Source organism: Felis catus, chromosome C2 (assembly GCF_018350175.1).
Source record: "Felis catus isolate Fca126 chromosome C2, F.catus_Fca126_mat1.0, whole genome shotgun sequence".
Taxonomy (NCBI): Eukaryota; Metazoa; Chordata; class Mammalia; order Carnivora; family Felidae; genus Felis; species Felis catus.
Window position 1 is genome coordinate 57,980,634 of NC_058376.1, and position 19,351 is coordinate 57,999,984.

General features: G+C 39.5%; 1 long non-coding RNA gene across 1 annotated transcript in view; it reads left to right on the forward strand.

The window, feature by feature from the left end:
* LOC111562216 overlaps window positions 1-19,351 on the forward strand; it is a 196,615-nt gene that overhangs the window by 163,456 nt on the left and 13,808 nt on the right. The window contains exon 2 of the long non-coding RNA XR_002745262.2: window positions 13,392-13,459. This is a non-coding gene — a long non-coding RNA (uncharacterized LOC111562216). The remainder of the gene's footprint in view (window positions 1-13,391; window positions 13,460-19,351) is intronic.

Consider the following 19,351-nt stretch of genomic DNA (forward strand, 5'->3'; position numbering starts at 1 on the left):
AATATGAACAATTTTATTATGAATTCGTCTTAAAAGTAGAACTTAGAATACATTACCAGCAGCATTTATTAAAATTCCTGATACCAGTACCATTTTTCCAATGATTTTAAGCCTCCAAGATGTGAATCCTGGTAGATACAATTTGAGGTAAATCAATCAACAACTTCTGTCAAAAGGAGAGGAGGCTGATGAAAACATACCTGAGGCCTTGAGGCTTCTCTGGAGCTAATTTTCCAAATGTCTTGAGTCCGCAAGCACTTTTGTGAGTTGCAGGGAGAAGAGCAGGAGAAACAACACAGGAAGACTTTATTGCACTAAATCCGCATTTTAGGAAATTATTTTTTCAGTGGTCTAGAAATCTGCAGAATCGTATTACTCAATGTGGTTAGCAGTTTATGGTTAATGGAATCCCAGCTGTGGGTGTGGTTACCCTGGAAGACTCTCATACAATGCCCCCAGGCTGTGTTCCTGAGCAAGGTGGGAATGACAACACGAATTTATAAAAAAAAAAAAAATGGCTGGAAAATCAACTTGGTGTAGACCTATCTACTAAGGATCACTAATCACCTTCATTTACAAAGGGTAGCGTCTCTTCACTCCCCTGGAACCACCATTTTCTTTAATGTCCATGTAGACAGATTCAGCCCTCCAACCCGCCTAACCTTGGAAAGTCATGATTTCCCCCAGAAGGGCAATGTGGGATGGTACTTATCTTCTACCGTGGTCGATGGTCTGTCAGCTTTTTCTCTGAACTCACCCTACCAACCAAAGTCCCAGATTACCACTGGTGTATTAATTGTTACATTTTTGTGGCCCAAGTAGGGAGAGACACCTCTGTCCTTTATTCTTCAAGGCATGAGACAATCACGAAGGTCCTGTGTATCATGCTTTTACTCAAGAATTAGAAATAATGGATTGAAATTATAGTAAAGAAATCATTTAAGATCAACTGTTCATTTCAACATTCTTTAAATCCTTCTTCCAGCCCCACCACAGAAGTATGTTGCAGGAGGAGTTCTTTAGAAAGCAGAATCTTAGACAAAATTCAGTGTGCAGGATGGGAGTCCTCTTGGAAGGGCTGTGGAAGGAGAGGTAGAGAAGCCGTATTAGGCAGACAGGTTCAGCTGTGATGCGTCTCAGTGAAGGCTTCAGAAGACTCCGTGGAGAACTCTGAACCTGGAATGGCCCTTCTAAGTTACCTCAAGTTGGGGAAAAATGGACAGTCCTTTATACCACTGTTTCATTGGAGCTGAGTTGCTTCAGAAGGATACCACTGGGTGAGGTAATGCTCTTCAGTCTAGCCTGTTTTCAAAGACAACTGACAGCTGAGTGCTTTCTGTCAGTAGTCCTCCTACCAGCTAGAATAAGTGTTTTCTAAAAGGGGATCTGAAGGGGCATTACAGTGTCGACTGCAGGAGGCTTTGACTGGCTATCTCTCTCCATGCACATGGCTACACCCATGTGGCCAGATCCCACTTTCTGTGTACTTAGCCCCCTTTTCCATCATCCTCTCTTTTCTCTGAGTCCTCTCTAGGCTAAGTACTGTGTCTTACCTTTAATAATGAAAATTTCTATGAACGTTGCTCTCCTTAACAGAATAACTTCCCTTTGGGACCACAGAGAACAACCAGAAGCTTTGAAATCACAGATTTTCCTTAATGAATCTATATGTTCCATATTAAATTCTTAGGTGGGGTGACCAAGATCAAATTCACTGCTTCTTTCATTTGTCTGTACTGAATTTTAAGTGCAAATGATAGTTTGGGGCTGGTAAAGTTATTCTTCCCCTTTCCAGAGCAAATGTGAATAACTTTTGTGTATGTGTATTTCTTTAAAAAAAAACAAAAACAAGATTAAATTTATTTTCAAGATTTAATGATATACAAAATGCATATAGTATTGTATCTTTTAAAAAATTTTTTTTAAATGTTTTATTTATTTTTGAGATAGAAAGAGACAGAGCATAAGCAGGGGAGGGGCAGAGAGGAAGGCAGACACAGAATCTGAAGCAGGCTCCAGGCTCTGAGCTGTCAGCACAGAGCCCGATGTGGGGCTCGAACTCGCGGACTGTGAGATCATGACCTGAGCTGAAGTTGGACACTTAACTGACTGAGCCACCCAGGCGCCCCTAGTATTATATCTTTAATACACTCCCTCCATTAATATTAAACAGTATTTAAACAGCTTATCTTTTTGCCTTGTCTGTATCTATGAGACACACTCCTGAATACAGGTAAGATTTACACTGCTCCTTCCTAAATAAAAATTAAAATTTGCACCTAGAAAACAAACAAAAAGAAAAAAAATCAAAGCATAAAACTTCAGTGAAATGAAAGCTTTTCTTGTTGAGTATTCAACAATAATACCTGGGGCCGTTAAATTACATTTTATTGGCCTAAATTATATTACAATCCATTGACATCACATAATGATAATCCAATTCCATTTCTTAAATAAATACCACAAACAATACTCATGTTCAGATGTCCCTACACAATTTTAAATAAATTCAAGAATTTGTTTACATTCTGCTGATTTGATATATCGGTCAATAAAATCTTTGGACAAGTATGTAACTTCCAGGATGTCGCTGTAGATACAGATAGGAAAAAAACACCTTATAAAGTAATTTATCTTGAACAGTGAGTTAAGCTTCTCCTGATATATTTAGGTTATATCAGTCTACTATGGCTTTCTTCTACTTAGCAATGACTTGATAAAACGACGTTAAAAAACAAACACACTCTAACAACATTTTTGCACAATTTGGCTCCATTTAACAAAAAAACTGGCTCCATCTTTAAAGCCTAATCCTGATTCATAAAGTCTCAGTTGTGTGTGTATTTCAGTTTATTTTTTCCCTTCCTATTACACACAGATAAGAGTGAGTGAACTAAATTTGCATTCAATACTAGTAAAGCAGTATGGTTTTATATACACACATATATATTTGTTATAAGTGTGTGCATGTTCATACACATACACAACAATAGTATCTTCTTTTAAAAAATGGTTAGAGGTCATCAATGGCTAATATAATTCTGACAATGAAATTTCATTTAATCAAGTTTTGGATTTTTTCTACATACAGAGAGATACTCAAAACATTTGTGACCTAGTGGATTAGAGATGTAATATCTTGATTCAGGGGTGATTTTGGAGACATTGCAAACATGTATAAATATGGAACTTTATGAAGACCTTGAAAAATATAAATATAGCAACCATCTTTGAGGTTGTATTTTGTCCCAACCACTTTGTATATAGCATCTCATCAAATCTTTGTAAAAGCTCTAAAGCTATTGTTGGTATTGTTATATTTTACATATGAAGAATTTGAAGCTCAGAAGACAAAGTGATTAACCCAAAGAGATAGAGGTTAGAGATTTTAATCCCAAACTCCTTGACCCCAAAGACCTTGGTTTTTTTACTCTTCAACCATGATGCAGCTACGGGGCCCATCTTTAAAAACTGACTAGTCCTGGGCTTTGGAATGGTCAGTTTGGCATTTTCAGCCATTATCATTTCATCCCTTAATTCAGTAAACATTTATTTGTGCCTATGGATGCTAGGAAATATGATAGAATCCAGTGTGGCTGAACCAGCTAATTTTGGGTATATGCTTAGGTAATTTTTTTTGGATGGGGGGAGAACTTAACAGTGGAGTATTTGGTCGTGTCATTCAGTCCTTGTCATAAGCATGTTTCTGGGTCATTCAGTCCTTGTCATAAGCATGTTTCTGGGATGGTATTAGATATGAGCCTATTTAGAAACATGAGATTAGTCCCGATAACACCTTAAAGTGTCTGTAATGTTTTCCTTTCTATGAAAACAAAATGAAATCATTTAAAGCTTGGGAGAAATTTTAAGTTGGCACAGAAAATTGAGGGAAAAATGTGTATTCATTAATTTCCTAATCTAATTGAAAGGACACCTGCAGGTTTTATTGATTAGGCATCTTAGCAATAACTCGGTTGCCTTAATTAGTTCTCTTATAATTGCATGGAGATTAATTTTCACTCTGAGTATCAAATCACAGAAATCAAATAAAAATATTTATTGAGTGTCTTCTGAGTGTAAGTCATCATGAAATGAGAATTGGAAAAATCTGTGAGTTCATCACATTTGTCCTCCATTTAAGAATAATGCTATTTGTCTTCTCCAATATTTCTTCCAGGACCTTATCTGATGTGATTTTGACTATCTTATCCTAAGTCACAAATTTTGCCAGAGGACTTTATTTTTCCAGATGAGCAGTTGAGCAGTCAATTCTGTCTTTACCCACTTGGAAAACCCTCTGGTTCTTACCAGGAAAACCCTCCATTCTGTTGTAAGCACTAACATTAGCACATAGCAGAGTAAGTAGCTCCATTCCCTATTCTATTAATAGCTCTCTGGTTTCCTTTTCCAGAATCTCCCCACATCACTCTCAGCCATGGTGCATAGTGAGTCTAGCAATAATCACAGGCTCCAGCAAAGGCCATGAAACCTAAGCAAAACTGGTTAAAACCTTGTTCATCTGGATTTGTTTAGGGATGGGAAGGCAACCGACTGGGTCAATGAGAACCCTTCCCCAGAATTTTCTGGTATTATCGGTATTATCGAGGGGGAGAAACTCTCTTTCATCTTAGAAGATCTCAGTCTGCAACTGCTGGGTGCTACTCTGTGGATGAGGCCTATCTGTGAGTGAGGTCAATCCAGAGGAAGGTAGAGATAAGGAAGGAGAGAAGAAAATTAGACACTAGGTCTAGCTTTCATCATTTCAGCCTTTGACTGGAACTAGACCTACTCTTGAACTTTTCTAATACATGAGCCAATTACCATTTTGAAATAGCGAATCAAGTCGGATTTCAGTACTTATAACTGATAGCCACATGATAAATACACAGATCTACCTGGACAAATGCATCAGTGGGAAGGAAGAGACAGCACCACCCTTATTGTATACAGTCCTTCCTCTTCTCATCTACTTCTGTCCTTGTCATTTATAGCATTTCCCTCTAACATGCTTCCTTCCCTTTAGCATCTTTACTAAGGTGCCAATGGGGAATTTAGTTTGGCAAAGTCTCTCTTGGCAATCTGCCCTGTACCTGAGCTACCACTGCTTGAAGAAGTTTGGGATCTGCCCAGACTACCTGAAATGGGAGTGATGCAGGAATTGCATTTGTATGAGATCGTTCTATCTTAGGACTTTCTTCTGTAGTCTTCAGAGCTGCCACATTACTTTGTTCCTGTAGTTCACTGAATCTTGACAGCTGTCAGGCAAGACTTGATACAGTGACAATACAATCAATTAAGAGGCTGGGAAGAAGATGCTGGCTTCTTCCTAGCACATGAGTTCACCTGTCTCCACCAAGCACTAATTAACTATTCTGTTTGGAGAGTGCTTCACAATGTGGCAGATTACAAGGGTCTTCAGACAAGCTTTTGATGAGGAGTTTTGTCTGGCTTGTCCAATTGTGCCAGTGAATCTCTTAGAGTTCAACTTTTCTCATATTGCTTAATATCACTCAGAGCCGGTGCAGTCATGTGCTGTGGTTACAGACTCATCTGGAATGGTGACCCTTTCTTTTAGGGCTCTTACTCTAATCTGCGGTTATGTGTTGTATGTTTCTTGATGAAGGCTTACCCACCTATCTATGCCATTAGCTACATGAAACTAACTCATCTTGGGGCGCCTGGGTGGCTCATTGGTTAAGCATCCGACTTCGGCTCAGGTCATGATCTCATGGTCCGTGAATTCGAGCCCCACATGGGGCTGTGTGCTGACAGCTCAGAGCCTGGAGCCTGCTTCAGATTCTCTCTCTCTCTCTCTCTCTCTCTCTCTCTCTCTCTCTCTCTCTCAAAAATAAATAAACATCAAAAAAAAAAAAGAAACTAACTCGTCTTTGAATCTGCAACACCTAGCACTGTGCCACACATATGAAGGTATTCTGTGAACACTTGTTTAAAGAAAGGATGAATAAACAACTAAAAGAACGAAAAGGGTATAAAATCACATTTAAGGAGATGAACTGAGAACATCCATTTGATAAAAGATGGGGAGGACAGGAAGCAGAACACATCCGCAGTGAGATAAAGAAATCCCTTTCATTGAGAAAGAGTACACATTCTACCCACGGGACCCCTTGTGTCTACTCTTTTAACCCGAGTGAGCACTACCTCACACTAAACCTGCAGTAGAGGCTACAATCCCCATGCTGCTCTGAGAATAGCGAATAGGGAAATCTTTGTGAAGGCCTTGCTGGAAAGGGGGTGAGATGAGACAAAAGGAGAGAAGTTCACGGATGCATCGGTCTTGGTGCTAGAAAGTACTTGAGAAGACCACCTTGTACAGCCTCCCACCTTTTGCAGGAATTTTTGCATTTATAGATGTGTCATCCATAGGGGTTTGTTGACTTTTATGAAGTTCAAAGTCATGGTTATCTACAGGAAATGGCTTCAGTCTGTTTCAGAAACAAACCAATTTAGACTCTTTTCAGAGTACAGTTGGGCAGTTCCCTGTTAGCCGAAAGATGGAAACTCGAACTTTTTGAAACTTCTTTGAAAATGACAGATATGAGTGGAATGAATCACCATGTCTGTCCACAGGGGGAGTTTCCCACAGCTGTGATGCAGTACTAAGAGACGGTGTGGGGGGTGAGTGTGGAAAAAGGTGTAGAGATGTAAGAATCACATAGGGGGGTTCCAATTCTCTCCTGTACCAGCAACAACAACAACACCATGAAGAAGAGAAACCCTAACTTTCCTTGCCTCTGTGAAGGAAGTTAAATTGCATGTGTAACCCAGAGCGTGGCTGAGTGTGATCATTTCAACACCATAGTGATGGAAAGCTCTCTGGAGGAGATCCTGCTGGCCGTGTTGGAGTTTCACAAGATGGCTGTGAAAATGCCCAGTGCTGCCCAGACACCTTTACTCCATCACACCGTGAAAGGACACATGTAGCAGGAGGGAGACATATGCTTCTCCACCTAACTGAATCCTAAATAGAACATTTCCCGAAGGAGGCAGAGCAGTGTGAAGACTGGATGACAGCACCACAACATTACAGATATGGGGAGGAACCGAAACCCTTTCTGATCAGGATTGTTGAAAATCCACGGAGAATCTGGGGGACCCACCCTCCCGTTTAACCCCTGGGCAAAGCAGAGCCCACAAGCAGTCTTCTGAAGGATGCAGGGGTCAGAATGGTTCAGATGGTCTGTGGTGGGGGACACGGACGTGAGCAGTGAGGGGGCCTGGATCAGGTCCTCTTGCTTCTTCACCACGGAAGCTGCAGGTCACACACAGGAAGCTGCTGTTGAGTGAGCCCTAATGCCAGGTGAAGAGAAATGTAGAAGACCAACCGGTGATCTGTCCTGGAGGACGATGTGGGATGTGGCACAGCCAAGCTCCAACTAATGAGGAACAGCTTCACCAAAGTGGCCACATTTAAGTCCATTATCCACATTCAAAATGGGCTTGGGGCACAGGAGTAGGAGGCAGAGGCGGGTAAGGGTACAGGCCAGGCCTATTGATGTGGGTATGGGTGAGGCCCGAAGGGTGGAGATAATGTCTTCCTTCCCCTGCCTGGGATGCACAGGCAATTAAAAAATGGTTTTTATCTTAGACCGCTAATTCTTAAGTTTCAGTGTGCCTAAGAATTACTTAGGGGATGAACCAAATGCAGATTCCTAAATTCTATCACCAGAGAGTATAAGAAACTCTTTCCAGGAGAGACTGGAAATGCAAAGCTTGAGATTTTTTTTATTTGCATGAAAGTTGTCATTGAGGGAAGAAAAAAAATATACGTTGGAGTTTTCAAAAGCGTTTTCCTTTCTATTATGACAGTTTTTGCATGCTTGTACTTTTACACATTTTTATTCGATCTTGGAGTAAGCCTGTCCCTCACATAAGCAGGGAAAAGTTGTCATTGGATGACATCATTGTCAATCATCTGGATCAAGTGCAGGAAGCTGGTGGCCTCAGCAAGGACAGGTTGTTACTAAGTTGTGGGCTTTATTGAAAAAAAAAAACAAAAAACAAAAAACAACACAACATAAAAAAAACTTTCTGAGGGATGTAACTGTTTGAGTTCTAAAGCTTTCAAGCCACAGCTTTATAAAGAGAAACTGAATTACTTGGGGTATGGCAAGAACCAGAGTCTTTGGCTAAGAATTCCCCCAAATAGCAGGTTTGGACTAGGGAGCAGGAATCTGCATTTGTACACATCATTTGTTATTTGATCCTTGTGCACACTTTCAGAAACACTCCAGACAAATGTCATTATGCGAAATGGTTCTTCAATTTTCAGTTACCTCTTTTTTTTTTTTTTTTTTACTTAGTAAGTACTGTAGTAATTTCCAGACTACTCCTGAGTCTTATGAATCCACAGAGGTGTCTCTTGAACCACCTACCAGAACCCAGCAAAGAATCTAAAGTATCTAAAGGTTCTTTGTACCTTGATCCCACATCAGAGCATCTGAGCTTTTATGTATATAGTCATTTATAAAGGGGTAGCACATAAGAGTTCATCTGAAAAAAGAGTGCCACTGTTAACAGGAAAACAAAACACCACTGTGAGCAGTAACAACTTGAAAGTCTCTGGACCAAATAGGTTCATTGTAAAGCTCTCTGTGTCAGGCTCCACCTGCGCTTCTGCCTTGTCTTTCCAGCTTCCTGGAACTTTCTGTGGGCCTCCCCTGCAGACCTGCTGGTGCCATAGCCAATCCTGTCTGGGACAGGAAGCTTCTCAGCTGCCTCAGCATCACCCTCTGATATGCCTTAGATTCCCTGGTGCTGCCTGCAATGGTGCCTGGACCCTGCTGTCACTAGCAGGTTGCTGTGGCCCCCACGGACAGGCTTGAGTGGGTGCCCAGTTTCCTGGGGAGAGGCAGTAAGGCTTAAGAAAGAGGAAAGGCTTTGAAGTCAGACAGACTTAAGAGTCTAGCCCTGACTCTGCCATTTCTTAATTCTTTGATCTTAAGCAAACTGTCTCATGTCTCAAGGTCTGCTTTTCAAGTGTAAGCATAAGAGCATTCACCTTTCAGGGTTGTTATGAGATTCAATTAAATATGTAAAGAGCCTAGCACAGTGCCTGGTATTAGAAGACGCTCAGTGAGCTTCCTTTGAGTTGCAGCTTAAGGCTTGTGCTGCCAACGTGTCCGTGGTGCTTGATGTAACTTCACTAGACATTCCAGAGTTCCCAGGAGTTTCATATTTAGTTTCAGTTGGAATTTGAAGTTATTTGGAGGTAAAACATATTTAATATGATGGCATTTACTAAAGTATAAAATATTTGACAAATGTCTCATCATAAAAGATCAGGAGGAAAAAAATTCACCAAGAGCCAGGAAGGTTTGAGCAATATAATGGAGAAGTTCGGGGGAATCAGACATCAAGTAGGAGCGTCTTGCCTCTCCTGGGTTTGTAAAAACCTTCGCCGAAATTAGTATCAATTTTTACCCTAGATATAAAACATGTAGTGCCAATAATAATACATCGTTACAGTTTGAATTCACTGTATTAACTCCTTATAAGGAATTCTGTAGTAGTATTAGACTTGCAGATTCAAATTGCAAGGCGACCTACTTAACTGCTATTATTAGCTTCTGAATTCTCTTGACTGCTTAGATGGCTAGGCGTTAGGTTAACCTTTTCACACACAGATTTCATTTAAACACCAACAACTCTGTGTCTTAGGTACTAATGCCATTCTCCTTTTGCAGAGGCGGACACCGAGGTCCACAGGTAAAGAGCTTGGTAGGGTAACAAAGCTAGTGAGTGGCAGGGGTGACGCTCAAACCCTGGTTGTTGGACTCCAGACCCACAGTGAACATTCGTGGACCCGTAGCCGTTCCGTTCCTTTCAGTCAAGGCTTAATCAGGAAATGAAAAGCAGAGCTCTTCCTAATCCAGCAATGCCCCCCACCCCCCATCTCTTTTTTCTCCGGTTCATCCATTTTCTCAATTAGCAACAATTCAACTGTCAATGATCAGGCATTTGAGAAATCAAAGAAAGGCAAAATTATCATTAATTGATTTTGAAGGGGGGGGGGGAACGAGTGCTTACATTTCTGAGACTGAGATCATTTCCCTCAACGTAAACATAATACCCGTCAGTACTGAATGCTTGCACCAAGTGCATGACACGTATTGTTGCCTGGAACACACAGGTCATCCCGTGAGATGTCGTCACCCCCATGGAGCCGACGCATAGACATTTTGAATTACTTTAATGTGGTCACTTGGTCAGCAAGCGGTGGAGCCAGGAATCCAGCCCTGATAAATCTGATTCTGAAGTTTGTGCTCTTAACGTCTATACCACGTTGTCTTCAGTTTTTGGAAGGAATTTTCATTTCTCATTCACTTTTATCTTCATTAGATACTAAGTATCTTGAAACCTCACTTTTTCTTTCCATTTCCTTTCACTTTCCTACAGAGTGCATTTCAAAGTGGTCTACACGGCAGGGGCTCTGAGTGACTCCTAAGAGACAAAGGGGGGAAGGGAGGCGCATTTATGAGCTGAAAAAAATGCCAGTAGCCACATTTGTTTTGTCCTGCTGATTCTTGTGGACAAACCCTCACCTATGGAGGAATCTCATAAATCTTGAAAGATGTGTGATTAGATCTTCACTGGGTGTGTAGTTTATCAGTCCACTTTTGTACCTTCCTGGTAAATGTGCATTGATTTACATGACTATCCCTGAGGGCAATGAATTACTGAGAAACACAGATGAAGTGGAGTTTCTCTGAGTGGAAGTACACCAGGCTCTGATCCACAGGCTCTTGTTTACCCTTCTGTCTAAACATTCATCAGCTGAATGGCAGTGCATTTGCTTTCTGCTATACAGATGTTAATGTCTTGTCTCTGCATTCTTTGAATTTTTATTATCCTTGTAAAAAAACACAAGGCAACAAGGCCAACTGCATGACCCAATTTCCTTCTAAGCTTTCTTTCTGAAAACTCGCCTCTTCTTGAGCTCCTATTTACAGTTATTGGTTGCAGTTCATTCAGTTATTCATTTTTTTTTTAAGTCCACAAATACCTATAGAGTCCTGGGCACCGGGGTAGACCCGAGCTAAAAACACAGATATGGTTTTCACCTTCATAAAACTTACAGCTCGGGGTGCCTGGGTGGCTCAGTCAGTTGAGTACCAATGCTTGGTTGCAGCTCAGATCAGGATCTCATGGTTCGTGAGTTTGAGACCCACGTCGGGCTCTGCGCTGGTGGCACGGAGCCTGCTTGAGATTCTCTCCCCCTCTGCCTCTCCCCCACTCATGCTTGTGCGCAGTCTCTCTCTCTCAAAATAAATAAACTAAAAAAAAAAAAAAAGAAAAAAGAAAGAAAGAAAAGAAAGAAGGAAAGAAAGAAAAAGAAACACGGACATTTTATAGTGTTAAAGAATAAAATTTCAGGGGCGCCTGGGTGGTGCAGTCCGTTAAGCGTCCGACTTCAGCCAGGTCACGATCTCGCGGTCCGGGAGCTCGAGCCCCACCTCGGGCTCTCTGCTGACAGCTCAGAGCCTGGAGCCTGTTTCCGATTCTGTGTCTCCCTCTCTCTCTGCCCCTCCCCCGTTCATGCTCTGTCTCTCTCTGTCCCAAAAATAAATAAACGTTGAAAAAAAAATTAAAAAAAAAAAAGAATAAAATTTCAACTGAGTAAATTTAAACATCGAATTGGGTTTGTTAAGCAATTCATGAATTGGGCAGCATCCCAGCTAGCAAGCAGAGGGGAGCTCTGAAGAATTGTACAAAATGGAAGGTTTTTATAGGAAGGAGGATGGGGCAAGAGGTTGTTAACAAAAGAAAAGGAAGGATTATTTCAGGCCAGGACGTCATCTTTTTGGGGAAGGGAGTAGGCAGGGTTTTTAATTATACTGATAACATCACTCATGCTGATAAGGAAATTTCAGATTTACTGTTAAAATGTCACATTCTCGGAATAGGTTGAAACTGTAACTAAGTCTTGGCTTGCTGTTTTGGGGACCAAATGGCTCCATTTTGGACTTTTTTTCCTTTCTTAACAACTGATATTCTTTTCATAGTGTTGATTAGTAAAATTTATTAAGCCTTTCCACACAATCTCTCTCGTTTAACCCTCAAAACAGCTCAGGAGGTAGAGATTACTGTCAGTGTATAAATGAGGAAAATGAGGTTTTCGGGGTAAACAATTCACTCAACTGACAGAGCCAGCAAGTGGCAGGTTTGGGATTTTAACCCAGTTCTTCGGCAGAAGAGTCCATTTGTCCTTTCTTAATGCTATGGCGACATCACATTAGTTAGTGTTGCTTTGAACTGGTGCTCACATTTTTACCTGACTTTTAAAATCTTTTCATCTCATTTATCTCTATTGCGCATTCATAGACCCCTTATGCATAATTATTGACACAACACTGAGAAGTCCTAGCTAGCCCCTTTAGCCAGTTGGATTATTCTCTATTTTCCATTCCCCAAACTCCCTCACTATAGCTCGTCACAGCACCTTCCTTTGGCCCATCAAAGTCGAGGACTTCTTGGATGGCAGTTATGCTTATGATTATCTGTGGAAAAGACTGAAATGTATGCTGAAAATTGTTTATGTTTTTAACGTGGTCGTATAACAAAATTCTTGGGTGAACTTAACAGTGTGATAAATATGGTGGTCTTCTTTCATTTCCATTTGACTTGTTTTTAAAATATTAGGCTTGTGCAACAGAAGAAGCCCTTATGCCATATGAGAACAAGTTATATATGCTTTCTTGAGCCCTATGCAACAGAGAGGCAGAAGGAGGAAATAGATTGGCAGATGAGATCTAAACATTGTAAAGGTTCTCCTGAATCCTAATTTAACATGTCTAGAAGGTCCCCTTGTAGAGACTGTGTTAACATTAAAAAGATCTTTGCTAAAATAACAGTACAAATGTGTCTGAAAACTTATTAATGATTGTAACACACTTAGTAATATAAGAAAATGTTATACAACATACATTATACGAGGGCCCCTGTATGTTCTTACAATGGGGTTTGGTAACACCTGGATTAGAATGAAAATACAGATTTCTGCTGCCTTAAATGCTTTTTGAAGTAACATGAGTAAGTAATAATTAAAAAAATTAATTTCTCTTGAAGTCAAACTAACATAGGCCTGATTCAGAATATCCTTTGGCTTTTTGTAGTTCATGTGGAATAAATATTCTCTAATTGGGACTTGGCTTTTGAACCCGTTGGTAATAAGCAACTGTTTCATAATACTATAAATCTGTCACTCTAAATGATCTTGATTATCGTGAAAGTACACGGCATTTATTCAAAGCATATTTATTGTGCATCTACTATAGGCTGAAGTATGAGGTTTTGATTGCATACAGTTTGGCTGCTGCCCCCACCCTCACCTTTCTATTAATTGAAAGCTATCTTGACTCTTTCTGCAGGATTAATGCTTAGAATGTCAGCAAATTCAACCCATCACCCCTCTGAATACATTCATCTTCCTACCAGGGTAAGTGCAATGTTCTTTTGGGTATTTATTTTATAACCTGTAATCTTGGTGAGCTCTCTTATTAGTTCTAATACTTTTTTTTTTATCTGATTCCCTTAAGTTGCCTAAGTAGGCAACAATCATATCTTCTTCAGATTAAGATATATTTGGCTCCTTTTTTCCAAAATATGTATCTCTTAAATTCCATCATAGCATTAGGTAATAATATCGGTAATGGCCAACGTTCTCTGCTTATTCTGTATTTTAATAGAAATACTTTAGAATTCCACAATTAAAAGTAATATTGACTGTTTACAATGAAAGTCCTTCATCAAGTTAGAGAATTATCCACCTGGTCCCAGGAAACTAAAGGTTTTAAGCAGTAGTGGGTGTTGAATTTTATCAAAAATGTTTTGGCATCAGCTGTGTAAGATATGACTTACAACGGTAACACTTAATCTTTGTTCTGAACCCACTAGCTGCGAATCTTGTGTGAAAGCCATTGTGATCTTTGGGATGAAAGGAAATCAGGGCCTAGCCAGGCAGTTACCTGACCACCAGCTGCTGGAGAAGAATCTGAGTAGGAAACAAGTCCATTAATTCCATAGGCACGGAGGGTTGTATACCTGGTATGTGGTGCCGAAGAAAACCATAAGAATGGTATCTACTATATTGGAGATGCCAGTTTGAGCCACATGTATATGAGGAAAGTGTTACAGGAGTACTGTAGTTTTGAATAAAAAGGAGGTCGGTGAGCCAAAAAAAATGAAATCAAGCTGTAACAAGTCAGAAAAAGAAAAAGGAAAGGTGGTAACAAATGTGAAATCAACTTTTCTTAAACTGACCAAAGTAAATTGGAACGACCTTGAATAGAATTCAATGAACATTAGCTGTGGTTTATGAGAAAGGTACAGGTTGGAGAAAAAGGTCAGCAAACGATTTGAACAACAGCAGTACCTCAACCATTGAGAGTTAATGCACTTGCCAAGGGCCAGAGCCACCGAAGTGAGCAGAAAGCTCAAGGATGCGTTCCTCAAGAGGATGGAAACCTGAACATTTTTGAGGATAAGAAGCCAACAAAGAAAAATTTTGAGCAAACCAGATATAAGGAATTACTGGCGGAGAAAAATCTGCAGAGGTGGGCTAGTGGGAGGTTTGGAAATGGAGAGAGGGAATAGGACCAGGAGGAAGCAGATGTAGGAGTTAATTTAGGAAAGAGGATGAGTGTGTAAAAGTACATAGGAATGTGCCCAAAATATATACATAGATATTTTCTGGAAGAGAAAAAGAAAAAAATGGCCTCAAGCTTCACAGTGACATAATAAATGGGGTTCTCTGCTCTGAAGATGGAACTAGACATAGGACAAAAGAAAAACTGGGCAACAACTACAATGTGGAATTTTCCATAGTGTTAATGAAGGGTAAAAAGAATTTTTGAGCATTAATTAGGAGCCACTGTCTGAATCTATTAAGGGCTAAGAGGCTAGAAGATGAAGTTTACTCAGTGTGTGACTTTCTCTAGCTGTTTTCTAGGGCAGGGGTGATCTAGGGTTGAGGGCCGGTGTGAGGAATAGGAAAGAGGTCCAAGGAGGCAAAGGGATCAGGAGTCATAGTTTCTCTAACATCAAAGGGCTGACCAAAGCCTCAAGCCAGGGTAGAAATTCAACCATAATCCAGTAGATTATTATAGATGATATGTATTCAGCCTTTGTATGTACAAGTTAACAAGACAGAAATAGACATAATTACTTAAATCTTTAACTGCAGAGCCCCACTGTAGACACACATCAATAAGGTTGGCCCTTGAGCTACCTAATTTCAGCAGTAGAGCTTTTAGTAACCACGGTTTATGTTTGAGTTGCCTATGTCATGACATTGCCATATATATATTTTATGTATATAAATATATATATTATATATTATTATGTATATATATTTATATGTAAATAATAAATATAAATAAATATATATGATATATAAAAATATATATATAAAATATATATTTTGTCCCTGCCCAGTAAAGCAAAAGGAAAATTGAGCTAGTAATCAATAAGTGTAGATTTTTACCCTTATCTTAGCCACACAGCTGTGTAATTAGGGTAGACCCTATTATTGTTTTGAATCTCAATTTCTCTATCTATTAAAGGGAGGGGATGGGGAGAGAGAGGGAGGATGGGGGAGAAAGAGGGAGGAAGGCAGGGTGAGAAGGAGGGAGATAGAAAGGGCGAGAGAGAGAGAGAGAGAGAGAGAGAGAGAGAGAGAGAGAGAGAGAGATTAAGGTAGGTGTGTTTTAAAGATGTCCTCCTGGTTCCAGCAGTTCATAACCATAAACCAATGAGTATTTTCTGTGGACTTAGAATGCCTTTAACATTCTTTTTGAATGAGATCCTTTTCTTCCTCATTAACTCTTCATGAAAATTGTCCAGCTTGTCTCCACTTTCCTCTTTATTTAAAAATGTTCACCTCTTCCTCTCCTCCCCACCCTCCTTCAACAACATAGGCTAAGAAACATTAAGGTCATGATTTCTCTAATATTATTTATGCAGTCTATTTCCTTTTTTTCTTCCTTTGTTTCCTCTTCTTATTAGGGTATCTTTTGACTATTTTTAAAAGATAAAGGTATCATTTTTATTACCATTATCATGATTATGGCATTGATGCTGCCACAATGCCTTATATGAAAATTATTTTTACTTCCAATATCTCAGGTAGCAAGGTTCCTGTTAGAGAGACTAGCAGAACTCTATGGAGACCTCAAAGTTAAGCTTTTATTTCAAGAGTCAGCCAATGAATGTTGCCATTCTTTAATTAACAGGAAAGAGGTGAATTGGTTCCAAGTTCTAATTAAAAACATGTAATGCTCTTGTACCAGAATGTTTATTAAGGAACCAATGATTGCTTGTTGACTTTATTATAATACATCAGGCAAATATTTTTATTGTCAGTGTTACTTAATGAATAAATTGATGACTACAGGTATTTTCCTCAGTGTTTCTAAATGGAAAGATCCTCAAAGCATGTATGAAGACACGGACACAGAATTTAGTCCACCTAAAAGTGATTAGCTCAAACCCAATCAAAACAAGATCAAGGACTTCAAAGTGTTTCTTTAATTTTGCTTTAATTAATTTATATCCTATATCATATCCTCCCCCCTTCTGCAAAAAAAAAAAAAAAAAAAAAAAAAAAAGACCACTCCACTAAACTCAAAGCAGCCTAATAAAGGTAATAAAATACAGCATGATAAAATAAATCTAAATGTTCATATGCTATACTGCAATATGTTAACAATCATTATCCAAGTGATAGGATAATCTTTAATTTTCTTACATATTGTCTATCTGTATTCCCTACATTTCTCAACAGTGAACACATATCAACAATATAAAAATAATACAAGTAATGCTAAAATAAAGGTACAGTAATTTAAAATGAAGTCAGGAGTACCTTAGTCAGTTGAGCATCTGACTCTTGATTTTGGCTCAGGTCATGACCCCAGAGTTGTAAGATCAAGCCCCATGTTGGGCTCTGTGCTGAGCATGGAGCCTGCTTAAGATTCTCTCTCTCTCTCTCTCTCTCTCTCTCTCTCTCTCTCTCTCTCTGTCTCTGCTCCTTTCCCCCACTCACACATACTCTCTCTAAAAATAATATATAAAATAAAATAATAAAATAAAAAATCAAAATAAAGTCAAAAGTAAGATTAGTGCTTGGAATGCATGCTCTGACTATAAATATTCTTGTTTAATGCCAGTCACGAATTTAACTGAGTTTTCTAGCATCCAATGCAAAAATGAAAACAGAACCAATTCCGTAATCTAAAGGGTTTCTGAGTTTAATTTTTTTTTAACGTTTATTTATTTTTGAGACAGAGAGAGACAGAACATGGACGGTGGAGGGGCAGAGAGAGAGAGGGAGACACAGAATCTGAAACAGGCTCCAGGCTCTGAGCTGTCAGCCCAGAGCCCAACGCGGGGCTCAACGCAGGGCTCAACGGCGGGGCCCCACGGCGGGGCTTCACGCGGGGCTCGAACCTTTGGACTGTGAGATTGTGACCTGAGCTGAAGTAGGATGCTTAACCAACTGAGCCACCCAGGTGCCCCAAAGGTGTCTGAGTTTAAAAGCCATCTATTTCTCAAGAGAGGAGCACATAATCCTGTTGTTGATACTTAAGAAATATCTCATACCTGGATTATACTATGTAGTGTGAGAAATCATAACTCAAACAGTATTCTAGAAATCACAGTGATGAGTTTAATGGAATGGTCCGTGTAGGTCTCAATTCAGACTAATGACATTTTACCAAAGAATAATTTGATGTAAGGCAATTGCCTAGGAGGTCAGCATGATGCCCAAAATGTATTGGGCATATCTGATAACATGCTCATTCCATACCAAGATTTTTGAGCACCTAGAGAAATGGATATACTGAATATCCTCCAAGCAATTATACATAAATATTGTCTCATTCAAACTTTTATTTTTAATTTATTTTTTTGAAACATTTTAATTTATTTATTGTTTACTTTATTTCCAACTTAGTTAGAATATGGTACAATAATGATTTCAGGAGTAGATTCCTTAATGCCCCTTATGCATTTAGACCATTCCCCCTCCCACAACCCCTCCAGCAACCCTCTGTTTGTTCTCTATATTTAAGAGTCTTTTATGTTTTGTCCCCCTCCCTGTTTTTATATTATTTTTGCTTCCCTTCCCTTATGTTCATCTGTTTTGTGTCTTACAGTCTTCAAATGAGTGAAGTCATATGATATTTGTCTTTCTCTGACTAATTTCACTTAGCATAATACCCTCCAAATGGCAAGTCGCAAATGGCAAGATTTCATTCTTTTTGATTGCCGAGTAATACTCCATTGCATGTATATACCACATCTTCTTTATCCATTCATCCATGGATGGACATTTGGGCTCTTTCTATACTTTGGCTATTGCCAATAGCTCTGCTATAAACATTGGGGTCTGTGTGCCCCTTTGAAACAGCACACCTGTATCCCTTGGATAAATACCTAGTAGTGCAATTGCGGGGTCGAAGGGTAGTTCTATTCTTAATTTTTTGAGGAACCTCCATAGTGTTTTCCAGAGTGGCTGCACCAGTTTGCATTCCCACCAGAAGTGCAAAAGTGATCCACTTTCTCTGCATCCTCACCAACATCTGTTGTTGCCTGAGTTGTTAACGTTAGCCATTCTACAGATGTGAGTGTTATCCTATTGTCGTTTTGATTTGTATTTCCTTGATGATGAGTGATGTTGAGCATTAGTTCATGTATCAGTTGACCATCTGGATATCTTCTTTGGAGAAGTGTCTATTCATGTCTTTCGCTCATTTCTTCACTGGATTATTTGTTTTCTGTGTGTTGAGTTTGATAAGTTCTTTACAGATTTTGGATGTTAACCCTTTATCTGATACGTCATTTGTAAAGATCTTCTCCCATTCTGTCAGTTGCCTTTTAGTTTTGCTGATTGTTTCCTTTGCTGTGCAGAAGCTTTTTATCTTGATGAGGTCCCAATAGTTTATTTTTGCTTTTGTTTCCCTTGCCTCTGGAGACGTGTTGAGTAAGAAGTTGCTGCAGCCGAGGTCAAAGAGATTTTTGCCTGCTTTCTCCTTGAGGATTTAGATGGCTTCCTGTCTTACATTTAGTTCTTTCATCCATTTTGAGTTTATTTTTGTGTATGGTGTAAGAAAGTGGTCCAGGTTCATTTTTCTGCATGTCACTGTCCAGTTTTCCCAGTACCACCTGCTGAAGAGACTGTCTTTATTTCATTGGATATTCTTTCCTGCTTTGTCAAAGATTGGTTGGCCATTCATTTGTAGGTCCATTTCGGGGTTCTCTGTTCTGTTCCATTGGTCTGAGTGGCTGTTTTGTGCCATATCATATAACTTTTTAAGTTTGAAAACAG